The 13,038-nt window shown below is 38.9% G+C and overlaps 1 long non-coding RNA gene and 1 pseudogene across 1 annotated transcript; one reads left to right on the top strand and one right to left on the bottom strand.

Annotated features, from left to right (window-relative positions):
• Positions 1 to 334: 334 nt before the first annotated feature.
• LOC129445938 (uncharacterized) lies at positions 335 to 4,603 on the bottom strand. The gene is made up of 3 exons (XR_008644927.2): positions 2,155 to 4,603; positions 1,244 to 1,472; positions 335 to 1,153 (listed from the first exon to the last, which is right to left on the bottom strand). It is a non-coding gene; the product is annotated as an uncharacterized lncRNA (long non-coding RNA).
• A 2,672-nt stretch (positions 4,604 to 7,275) lies between these two features.
• On the top strand, positions 7,276 to 10,499 carry LOC141368970 (uncharacterized; annotated as a pseudogene).
• Positions 10,500 to 13,038: the final 2,539 nt, after the last annotated feature.

Here is a 13,038-nt window from a genome sequence, read left to right on the forward strand (position 1 = left end):
GGGTGTCCAATACGTCGATCGCAAAGGCAATGCCGGTAGATCACACATAACTGCTGCTCCACGCGCGAAATTGTCATTATGGTCTTTTAGAGTAATTGTGAAACATGCAGGTCTTTTTGAGTTGCTGCGCCTTATGTCTCAAATGTGTTTTGCCAGGCCACTGCAGTAATAACATTCTCCTTTTTTGGCCTTGGGAAAGTTAACTTTAAACAGCCGCTCACCAGTTGAGGTTGTTGCTTGTGGGCGCCCAGCATTTTCGTTGAAGTGCATGGCAGCCATGTAGAGTCTGTAGAAGATAAATAATACTCATAAATTTGAAGTTTAAATCTTTAATAAAATGTATGAATTGAATTCATATAAGTATTGCAACTACAATGGTGCATGTGCCTGCACAACATTCCAAGAAAAGGAAACACCACGTTTTTGGGTGCAAAACGTAGGATCACGCTGTGAAAAGACTCCAGCGATGACGTCTGGTGGTGAGGGCTCATCTTCTCTACATCTTTCAATATTCTGGTATTAGTCAAGGCCTTCTCTAATTTGCAAAATGGCTCTGTTCCTATAAAAAATACATAAATGAGTAATTCAATAGAGTAATGTGTTTTAAATTGTGTTATTACTGTATTTTCAGTGATTTTAGCTGCTCCAGTGTGGTATCCTGCAATATCTTCCACCTGTACACGGTGGCAGGCTCGATATATTTCTGTGCAAATCTTCGGAAGGTGGTGTAGCCGAACAGCTGTAGTCGCATTGCCTTGAAGATCTGAAATCAGATAGGAGAAGAGTTAAGATATACTCATCACCATGATCTGAATACAACCTAGCAACAACACTTTATATATAGAAATACTTTATACACAGAGTTTATGTCATTACCCTTTTAAGTTTGAAGAAAGAGCCTCCTGAAATGTAAACTGCTGCAGTTAGCTGAAGGTTTCCGGCAGGAGTAGACCCAATAATAGGTTGACTATGCCATATCCTTGAGAACTCACAACGTGGGCAGTTTTGCTCAACTATTAAGTGTGTGCCCATGGTTCTGGTCTTTTGATTAGAATGATGTTGACACCTTGGGCATAACTCAAATAAATCCAGTAGGCAATTCTCATACAGAATGTATGTTGACATTTTGTGAGTCGAAGCAGAATTTTCCATTCTGCAAGTACAAAAAATAAATTAATACAAATAAATAAATGGTTTGTATTAGTTCTATCCTAAAATGGTTGTTAAATGTCATGTAACTCACGTCAAATCTTCAGTTACAGTCAAAGTGACTGAGTGTTGAGGATCATATGTGACATCCTGTGGATCTGTAAAGATCACAGATGAGCTACCTTCCAAAGGGTCATCGTCTTCCTCCACCAGTTCAAAACGGGGTCTTTTGTGCAGTGTTGATGTATGCAATGGTCCTGAAGCTCTGACAGTTGAGGTGCTAATGCCAACATTGGCGCAGGACACAATGTCTGTCTATGTGCCTTTGATAATTTAAATCAGACATTCTCTGTCAGTTTTTTTACACCAATTAAAAAACCATTTCAAGACATTTCAACTAATTAAAACCGAGGGGCAACCTTCCGATCTCTCTAATGAAGCCAACACGGAAGTGACTTAAACTGCAATTCATCGACTGGCCGCTTGAGGCTGGCTTCAAAAGGGAGTCAATTCCCATAGACTCCCATGTTAAAAATGGCCAACTTTACAGTAGAAAATAACATGTCTACAGCCTGATACAAAAACTGTTTTTGGCCTATATAGCTAATTTTGCCCTTCATGACAACTGTGAGGGGGGTGAATTTTTTTGTAACTCATCCATTTAGATTATATTAATCCTTAAACTTCTGCATAATTAAGGGCGTGACCGCTTGAGTGTCGGTTGAACAGCCACTGCTGTCACTAGACTCGCGCTAGGCGGGCGTGGTTTCACCTCAGCTTCACCCATGTCCCGCCTCTTTACCATTTTCGATTTTCCGAGAGTAATTCGCAGGGACGCGCGGCCAAGATGGCGACGGCAGGCAACGCCTACTTTAAGCTTTAAAAGCGATCATCACAAACCAATGGGTGACATCACGGACACTACGTCCATATCTTTTTACGGTCTATGATTACAACTGTACTATGAAGAATAACAACCGTCATATAAATTGCAGATTTACAAACCCTCGCTTCTAAATGGATGTGATAGAGTCTTCATAGACAACTGTGTGCCATATGTACGTGGAGGTGGACGAACCGTCTGACAGGCCGCATCAACAAACTGCTTAGATGTGCTTGCCTAAACCGTAAAGGGAAAAATGAAATTATAAATGCATGTTTAGTCACACTTCACACTGTACCCCTAAATATAAGTTTATATTACACAGTAAACATGGGAGATTTTTTTAGCTATGAAGCCTATATTTTAGCAGAATAATTTATGTCTACATAATACAGTAAAACATTACTTTGTTTGAATAGGTCCTACATTTCACTATGCTCTAGTTGTACATTAATTTAGTGAGATGTTGATAATAGTCGTCTCGCAGTCAAGAGGTGATCACACATCTCTATGACCTAAGTTACATCTTTACAAGTGAGGACCAACACTATAAACAGCATATCTGTTTGCCTAACAGCCACAGACAGAAGGCTACTGTTAACTTAAGTGTGCTTTCAAAATATATGAATTGTCTAATGCTCTTATTTAAATATCTCGGAAAGAAATACTACATTTAAGCAATACACTTTGCCTTAATCAACTTCTTGGCAGTCAAATAAAACATATCGGTGCTTGTTGTAATCAAACCCTAAATACAAGCAATTAGCAAATAATCTACAGTGCAAATGAACATTACATTAGTAGTTTAAGATGTTTTGAGTTGAATGCATAAGCCTATATATTTCGGTCAAACACACCCTTTGTTTGTGCTAGTAAGTTAGTAGGCTTATTTGTAGTGTAACTGTAGCTTTACCGTTGCTAAGGGAAAGCGCGAACTGAAAATCGTACTGCCGTAAAACATTAAATTACTTTTAAATATGTTTCCTTCATCTGCAGCTTTGGCTCGTTGAGTTGGAATAGCTCCCTCGTTCAGTAACAACTTTGAAGCAAATCCAGCTTCATACGGTCCAAGGTTCAAAAAGCACTCCGGCTTGAAGTGATGTGTACACACATACAGGTTTTTGCTTACGATTTCGGGAGGATTTCCATCGAAAATTAAATCAATCCACTGTACTCTTGTCGCCTCTGAGGTAGAGAGTCTAAATAACGATTTGTGTTGGTCTGTGCAACCAACAACGGAACAATTAGCATGCTTAGCTCTAACTTTTGCCATATCGCTACAACCGGTAGAACGTAGACTCGCGTGCGAAAACTAAATGTCAGCCGGGGGTGGAAACAGGCAGACTAAGGGGTGGTGACATTACGATAGGCCCCCCTACCCACGTCACTGGGGGAACAGGATCTGACTGACCTATTTTTTCACATGGTTGCAGAGAAAGCCTTACCAAAACAAAGTTACAGGGATATCATTTTTCGCGTTTTCTACGTTATTAGATGCACCCGGGAGCAAGTTAGGTCCCTTAAAAACTGAAAAAGTCGGATTTTCATGGAATGTTCCCTTTAAAAAGCCTTGAATTTAGGTTTGACAATCCTGGGGGTACCCTGAACATAAAATATAAAGAGTATAGTGTTTTTTATACAATGTATATTACATTCCACAATAGAATATACAGTATAAGATGTATATTAGTGAAACTTATTCAAGTGCCTGCACAGTACCAAGATTTTTATGGGATTATCAAGACAGCATACCTAAATGGTATATATATTTGAATAATATACACTATAAGAAGTTAAAGTTGAATCAAATTATTGATAATGCCTAAAAATTTAATTTTTTTTCAACTTAAATTTCTCGGTTTAATTGAAAAAATTAAAGTGAAAAATGTTTTACCAATTGAAGAAAGTTTTTAAGTAGAGACGCTTTTACATTTTACAGTTTATGATGAGGTAAATAAAATACCATAAAATGTAAATAAAATCTACAATAAAAAAGTGAAGTATCTACACGATTGCAGTGACACCATTACATGTAAAGTGAGATTAATAGAGTATACAACCCTGACCCAAAACATAATGTTAGCAATTTTAGTGACAAAGTGATAAAAATGGGAAAAATTACAATTGTGTTTAAGTGGAGAAATCCAACTTGACTTGATCATCTTGTTCAGGCTTGATCATCAAAGTATTTTTTTATCTAATTTATCTAATTATTTCGTTTTGTTTTAATTGTATAACCGTTTCATTATTTTTCTGCAATTTTCCACCACGACTGCGAGCAACAAAGCAGCCTCCCTCCGCTTTTTAAAAAATAGTGTGTTTTGATAATAAACATTTAAACCAACATTCTGATATGCTTAATATACATTTTTATATAGATTTTATTAAAGGCAATTGAAGTGTTGATTTGAGAGTCTCAATTGTTTAAACATGTCGTCAACTTGCTGTTGGCCACTAACCGTTTGGTCAACATCAAAAACCTTAATTTAACAAACAAAAAATGCTCTAAATTATAAGAAATAAAATATATTTTATTATTTTGACAGTTAAAACTGAACTGCTTTAATTTCTGCAAGAGTCTTAGATCTGTGTAAGGAGTTATTTTTGTGGATTTCTTTTGCAAAATATGCAGAATTTTGTGGAATGAATTTAAATGCTTTAAAAAAGATCTAAGAATGGGAGCTGTAAAAATTACAAAACAACATAATTTTATAACATAGGCCTATAAAATATATATAATATTAAAACATGGCTGTAAAGTGTAATACAAATACTGAAGTGAATAGAAGTTATTCACTAAAAGAATGTTTGTATTTTTAATCATGATCAAAAGTTTGAGCAAAACAATCGTGATCATCAATTTTCCTATAATCGTGCAGCCCTACAGAGCTTAAAGGCGGAGTCCACGATGTTTGAAAAACGCGTTGGAAAAGGAGACGGGCCGACTACCAAAACACACTTATAGCCAATCAAATCCAATCAAATGCCGGGTTGCGTATGTGTGGGGCGGGTCTATCAACAGAAGGTCTAGATTCTATTGGGGTAGGGGCGTGTTTGTTTAGGTGATTTCAAATATCAACATTGCTTTTTAAACATCATGGACTCCGCCTTTAACTGTGCAGATTTGAGTTGCTTGAGTTTTTTTGTAAGTGAAAATTAAATGTAGCACTTTTGGGAGTACTTCGACTCGGCGCAGTAACACCCTCCCTCTCCCATTATGAGAGGGAGAAGGGGAGCGGACTTTTCAGGCGAGTCGAAGTGCTCCCAGGGGTGCTGTTGCGCCATAGAGTGTAGTTCCTCTTTTAAATCTGCTTAGAAAAGCGCTACGTTTTATTTTGTACCACCAAACTTGCTCGTATAACTACTTGTCTTAAATAGAAAAACGTTGATGTGTTTGGTCACTTCTGGCTTTGTCTCTGAATGGTGCCGTTGAATGAATGGGGCTGGGCTGGATGCTGTCGGGGCGTCGCGGCGCCCTCCGGCGCTTGCGTGCATGCACACAGATGGTGGAGGGATGTATCAACAATTTTTAGTTAGGGTGGTAACATATTTTAATGTTGAAAATGAGTAGACTATTCCTTTAAGTCTTTTTGAGTTGCTGTGCCTTTCTTCTCTTATGTGTTTTTATAAATCTTATGCCTGCCCGCTGCAGCTCAGTCGTGTAAACTTCCGAAATCTACAAGCATGCAATCGCATTGCATTCTTGCTTTCATGCACGAGCTGAAGCACGCGAGAGCGAGCGAACGAGGGAGGGAGAGAGAGAGGCAGCGTTGTGCTGATATATGCTTCTGATACTATTGTAATTTTCTTTCTGGTTTGTTTCACTAAATCTCCTCTATTTTAAACAGTAATGTGCTCTAGGATTTTTTTTAACTCCTCAAGAAAATGGAGTAATGGTGACATCCCTAAATCCAATGTAGAGATATATGCAGTATAGTCCACGCATTTAAAGTGTTTTTAGCATGTAGAACTTGTCGGCTTTATCATTTTAAAAGTAGATCACCACACAAAAAAGCAGCATTTGTTTTATCTATTTACAAATTCCATACCTTAATTTCTCCTGCAGATCGTCTTTCATCTTTTAATTCTCTGTTTGTTGTGTTGTCGTGGCTGGCAGCGGGAGCTACTTGGCGCTTCCGTGACATGACGCCAAAGGTTTGGGGATATCAAGTTACGTTGCGGAAGTTACGTTGCCACATAGGCCTACGTAATTTAACCTTACCAAAGAACGTAATAAAATGTTAAAATATATTCCCAAATATTTAATATATATGCTACAGGAAATTAGACGCAACATATCAGTTTTTTAATTTTGTTTTTAATGATCCGCCCCAACCCGCCCCGCAGGTATCTTTAAAGAATTTAAGGTAAGTTTGAATTCACATTAACATTATATACAAACTGTAAAACTTTAATTTTATACTGAAACCCAGCCCCTATGTTATGTTTGTTTGAGGCAGCTGGCATTAATGCCGTGTAACCAGCTAACTTTATGCTAGATGTAAATGTTTTGTGTAAGTCAGTTATTTGTTAATGACGCTGCATTTGCAACTTTATAAACTATCTATGAATGGGCGACCATGCATCGCCATTTAGTCATCCTGTCAGCAAAATGTAGTCTAATGTCACTGGATGAAGTATTAAAATGTTAAGGGTTTTTAGTAACTATTTTCATCCTGCAACAATGTGAGTGATATAATGCTTGCATTCAGACTATGTGTGTGTGCACGTGCGTGTGTTTATAAGTGGACCTTAGCACCTGTAGCTTCAGCTGATTTATTAGTCATTGTCAGACAGTATGTTAAATAAATAAAATTTCTTTCTTATTCTCTCTCTTTTTGACAGTATCAGCCAGAGAAGGATGTACACCAAGAGAGTCATGAGAGAAGTCAACAAACATTAACACAGACAACCTAAACAGAAGCTCTTAAAAGTTTTCTATAATGTTGAAATGTTTTAATAAAAAAAAATAATGTTTTAAGTATAATTGTTCTTTTTTACACACTGTGGTACCGACTTAGGTACCGAGTACCGTGTACTTTTTTTGTGGTATTGGTACCGACTACTAGATTTTTGGAACCTTGACATCCCTAGTCAATGGTGTTGTCCTCACCAGGCTGCAACTACACAAATGCAGACATTCATAATAGGGAGCTGTTCTTAACTGGCTATACTTTGTTTTAAACCGTAAAGTGTTTTTATAAGAATTTGGATTTATATGGTTTGGAGTTAGGTTTTGCTCCGTGCGTAGTGGGTGGTTGTCCCAACCATCACTGAACTTTGCCAGGTTGTCGTTCAGCTGAGGTAGGAAGATGTAAGCTGTGTCCCAATTCAAGTTATGCGACCTTAAATGTGAGCACTCGGTCTTTCAAGGTGGCAGCCTCAGAAGTCCACGAAGAGAACTAAAATGAGACTGTCTAACCTTTTTAGTTGCGTCACCTGTTTACGCCAGCCGCCCCTGTCGCCTAGCAACTGTGCAATCAGCAAACGGATGTTACGGTACATGTAAAAGGAAGTTGCATGATGGAGACTGAAATTGTTATATTGTTTTTTTTTTTATTTGATTTTAGATGAGTTGGAGATGCTTCACCGCCGACACCGGCGCGTGATGTATCTCAGACTGAGACCAGACCACCAACGGGTAAAATCCATTTGCTAATGTTAATGTATAGTTAATTTCAAAAAACCTTAATAAATTATGCTAACTAGTCATGTCTAATTTTGTTTAACTGTAACAATGGTTTCACATAGAAAATAACCAGTGAAGAACTGAATGTATATGTTATAATGGTATGTTTTAACTGCTTATAATAACTAGATTTTACAATTTGTGCAATTGCATGAAGCTTCTCCATTACATCTGAGTAGCAAATAATGTACTTTGTATGTAAAACTGACTTTTAAGACTGGCTTTTTGATTTAAGAAATGATTGAATTTACGTTATACAACTTTAAACATATAACAGTTAGAGATGAGCCGGATACTCGGCTGAAACGAGTATCCGGTACGGATAAAGCACTTCTGCCGAGTACGAGTATTATACGAGTAATACGAGTCAATATCTGTGCTCGGATTAAATGAAAATCATCATTGGGTAGCTGATTGTGTCAGCGTTCTGTGATAGGCTAGTAGTAGTAACAGCGCCGCCCCTCCCCTACACAAATACAGATGTATTGTGTTGCTGTGAGTCCCGCAGCTCCGCTCTGCTCATTCACACAGAAAAGCTCTCTGTCTCTCTCCCTCAGTCACTCGGGTTTGCGGTTCTTTTCTGTTAAAGATTAGGGTTTCTTTAGCTTTTTACTTCGGGTTGTAACGTTCAAATACGTACTAACCAGCAGAGTTCTGGTAAACGTGGGTTCGTTCAGACGTAAATGGGACGCGCATCGCGTCTCTGCCTGTCGGAGATTTTTTTTTCTTTTTTTAAACCTTCAGCTGTCTCTTTCCTGTATTTCATACAAAAATAAAGGTATTAAGCTATAATATAAATATTACAAATTAATTTAAGCTACTCTCTCTCTCTCTCTCTCTCTCTCTCTCTCTCTCTCTCTCTCTCTCTCTCTTGTCAGTTTTTTCTCTCTGACACTTTTTTGCTGTATTTCATAAAAAATAAAGGTAGTAAGTTAAAGTTAGTGTTATAAATATTACAAATTAATTAAGCTACACACACTCTCCCTCTCTCTGCCAGTCATCTAAGTTTTTTCGTTTTAACCATCAGCTGGCTTTAACCAGTTTTTTTTACTCTGACACTTTTTGCTGTATTTCATAAAATATAAAGGTAGTAGTGGTATAAATAATAAATCATATTACAAATTAAGCTACACACACAAACAAACACTCTCTCTCTCCCTCTTATGATCAGTGATACAGAAATATAACAATTTCTGATCAACCCATATATTAATTGCATGCTTAAAATAATATACTGGTTAAAGCCCCGCCCATTTCAAGACAAACTCCGCCTACTTCCGGGTTAGGCCACACCCACTCCGAGTACAGATACAGATAATTCATATGGTTTACAGATACAGATACAGATACAGATAATGCTGTACTCGCCCATCCCTAATAACAGTACATACAGTAACTAAAATGCAACACACACAGAACTGCAGCAGTAATAATCATATGCAATAGTTAAAACACTGAAGTTCAAGTTTTAAAATGTATAGGAGTATGACTTGTAGCAAGAGTTCTTCAATAAATAACATTGTCAAAGTGATACAGAAAATAAATAGATTTAATTTATAAAACACTTTTAACTATATACTTTTTACACATTTTCTTCTTCTTTCCTATAACCAGATGAACCAATGAACTGCAAAGTAAATTTAAGTGTGCCGGTGCTGGACAGATTTTTTAACCAGCAGGACGGAAGGCCAGATTTTCGACTAAGCAGGGATGCCCTACAAGTTCTGCTGGCCCTTCTAAAAAATCAACGGAGACACGGATGGGGTGCCACACTTGAGACCTTGGTGTTTCCCTTCTGGCTGGCAAGTGGGGCATCGCACAGGCTTGTCTCCAGAGTGTTTGGAATGCCACGATCCATTGTCCACCGCATTGTGCACAGAGTTACTGAGGAAGTGGTGGCCATTCGCCATAAGGTCATTCACTTCCCAAAGACCCCTGAAGACCGGGAAGTAGTGAGTCATGGGTTTGCAAGGCTGGCAAGACACAGAGCGTTTTCAAAATCAGCAGGAGCGATCGCTGCCATGTCCGCATAAAGCAACTGGTGGCCCTAATGGTCAGTGCTACAGGAACAGAAAATTGTTCCCCTCCATAATACTGCAGGCTGTTTCTGACCATCAGGGCTGCTTTATTGACACATACGTGGGCTGTCCTGGGTCAGTCCATGATACACCCCAATCTACAGGCGGTCACTCTATCCTCCTCCAGGACACTTTGTGACAGTGCACTTTCATCAGCACAAATTTAATTGCATTTTCTTTTGAAGTTAAATGGCTCAGTTAAACGATGGATATTATTGACGAACGCTGCCACAACAAAGATGGCATCCATGCTGGTCCGTTCTGGAATTCCGGATGCACAATGACTTAGGCACTAGAGACGCTGAAAAGAGCAATGGCGGAGATACGAGAGTTAGAGCAGTTCACCGAGAGTCTTGCCTCTATCAAAACCGTGTTTATTTTGTTGTCGCAACGGAAAGTGTGTTACGTCGGCGAACGGAGATTTACTTTATTTCATGAAATCACTGGAGGATGAATTATGCCGTTGCTGCTGTTTTCATCGGTGTGTTTGCATCATATATGGAGTGAATGAAAATAAACACGGACGTAGCTGATTTGGTGCTATTCTTTGATTATGGGAATGAGCGTGAGTAACTGAAAATCCTTAATGTCCAATTAAACTGGCTTTGACTGAGTTTGGAAAGTTACTCATCCGTAATACAATGGAAGAAATGGATTGAGTTACTTTGATGAACTAGTGCCTTGACTTTCCCCTATATTCTTACATTCAATTCAATTCAATTTTATTTATATAGCGCTTTTCACAATACTCAATTGTTTCAAAGCAGCTTTACATTAATAGAAGCAGTAAAAGCACAGAAAAATGACAGATAGCACAACATAATACACAATAGCATAAGCTGTCAAATTTGCTGAGGCTATGACTCGACATTATGAACGAGCGTATTACTAATGTAACGTCTAGGAGAAGAAGCTAAATTAAGCCCAAGCAGGCTACCTCCCCGGGGTAAAAAACCCCCTAGGAGAAAAAAAAACAAAAACCCCGGGTTGTTTAGCCAAGGAAATAAAAAATAAAAAGTCCTAGGAGGGAAAAACCCTTGGGAGATATATATGTATATAAACACATATAAACGGATAAGGAGATTAAGCGGGGATTAAGCGGAGATTAAGCGGGTTCTGCCGGTGGTCGTTGGTCAGGCATCAGCTGGGCATCACAGTGATGGACGACAAGTAGATCAGAGGTGAGTCGACTTTCACATCTACCGGAACTGGGTCTGTTTGTCCCATTGTCCTCAGGGTCGAGGACAGGACAGGGAGAGAAAAACAAAATCATATTAGCGTAGGGGCCGTTCACATGTAATGCAAGTGTCACACAGTGATGTGGTTTAATCAGCTTAGTTTCAGACAGACTAACTATTGCGGCATAATTATATTATCCACAGTTGAGGATTTTGCAAATTGGGGGCCCACTGCGACGGTATATATGGTAACTAAGGGTCACCTTCTGATTTTTAATATAAAGAGAAAATGAAACCTGTCGACCCGTTTGACTAAGGCCTGTAACCAGGGTGCGATTTGCCGGGGGGGATGCGTGGGATTTCCCCCTTTCTGGTCAATGTATCCCTGCCTCTGCTTAATTATTTTTATCCCCGGTGGGGATAAATTTATCCCCCTCTTAAAGTGATCAGTGCTACTACACTAGTGGCGAGACGGATCACAAAACTTATCACGGATCCGTGGTTTGATTAAAGTCAATTTTGTTTTAAAATGCGCTACTTTGGCTGGCTCTGATACAGCTGCCGCGCAGCATCTCTGTATTCACCACTCTGAAGACTTGATCAATGTCCCGCCCACGGCGCTATCTGATTGGTTACAGACCAGGTTACATCTCACGAGTAATAGCCTATCAACACTTGCGAGATGGTTATGGAGCTGTGTGTCGAAAAGATGAAATGCAGCATATTCAGCCGCATATTAATAAAGCGGGAATAAAGATCACAATCTGATTATCTGTTTATGATGACAAGCAGAGTTAGTGTCCCAGTCACACCATTGAGAATGGCAGAAGTTACACACATGATAAATGCCGATGAGGCGTTTAGCGAGGCGCGGGCGCGTCCAGTTTGCGCAAATAAGGCTAAGTGACTAACTGTGCATTCAGACCGCCACCGGCGAGAGCGTCAAAGTGGCCGGAAGTCATTCATTTTCAATGAGAGCCGGCGGCGAGCTCCGGCGAGCAGGGGCGCGGCGCGTCATGTACAGCGTGAGCGTCGAGGAGAGTTGAAATTCAACTCAACTTTATGGTAATGAGATATGACGCGGTTCGGCGGCAACCAATCGGAAGGCGTAAATGTTCGGCGGCAACCAATCGGAAGGCGGAAACCTCCGCCTGAGGGGAGTTCAGAGAATGCATTCGAGCGTCAGAGCGTCCACTACGCCTTTCCTTTAGCGTCGTTGGCAGGGCGGCCAGAGCTTTTATTGACGCTCTCGCCGGTGGCGGTCTGAATGCACAGTAACACATAATGCATCTGACTTTTCTATAATTTCACTGTAAATCACTGTAAAGCATCGCGGTGTAAAGTTAATGTTATTACTTTAAAAGCAGCATTAAAACGGTTTCTACTGTAATGGTTTAACTTTGCAATCAATACATTGTTCATATTTATGTTTAAGTTGACACTACATTGTGCCATATAGTTTTGCCATTCAAGATTTAATTATTGCGTGTTTTTTCGTTGTGCATGATCACAGTTCATATGTGTGGGGGAAAAAAAGCTATTACAGTAAAAATATTGCGTTAGGCTGCTTCATGAGTTAATAAGAAAAAAGATTTTACAATTCCTGCAAATGCAGTGATGAGTTCATGTTCTCATGATTTATTTTATGAATTAAAATGTTTTAAAATGTGCTGTGGACAGAGACGCATTATGTCAAGAATTATAAAAAATCGTCAATAACCTCATAATTTGTGCTAAAATAGTATAAATCTTTAGTTTTAAAACTATTTTGAAAAGCTGGTTATATTTTTATGTTTCTGCGCAAGTTCAGCAGACAGTGAGGTTCGGGTTTGTTCCGATCAGAGCTCGTGAGCGGAGAGCGCATTTCTGAATATTAGAAATATTTAAATTAGAAAAATATTTTAAAAAATAATAATATTATAATGGATTTTTGTTTAGGTCGGACAATAATTACCAAATTTCTCTCTCATATTGCTCTTCATAACCACTGAAAACAATCAAAAAGTTAAAACTAGTGGTGGGTACAAAATGACTCATGATGAAATATGGTGGGTACCCACC

The sequence above is a fragment of the Misgurnus anguillicaudatus genome, chromosome 12, assembly GCF_027580225.2.
Source record: "Misgurnus anguillicaudatus chromosome 12, ASM2758022v2, whole genome shotgun sequence".
NCBI classification, from domain to species: domain Eukaryota; kingdom Metazoa; phylum Chordata; class Actinopteri; order Cypriniformes; family Cobitidae; genus Misgurnus; species Misgurnus anguillicaudatus.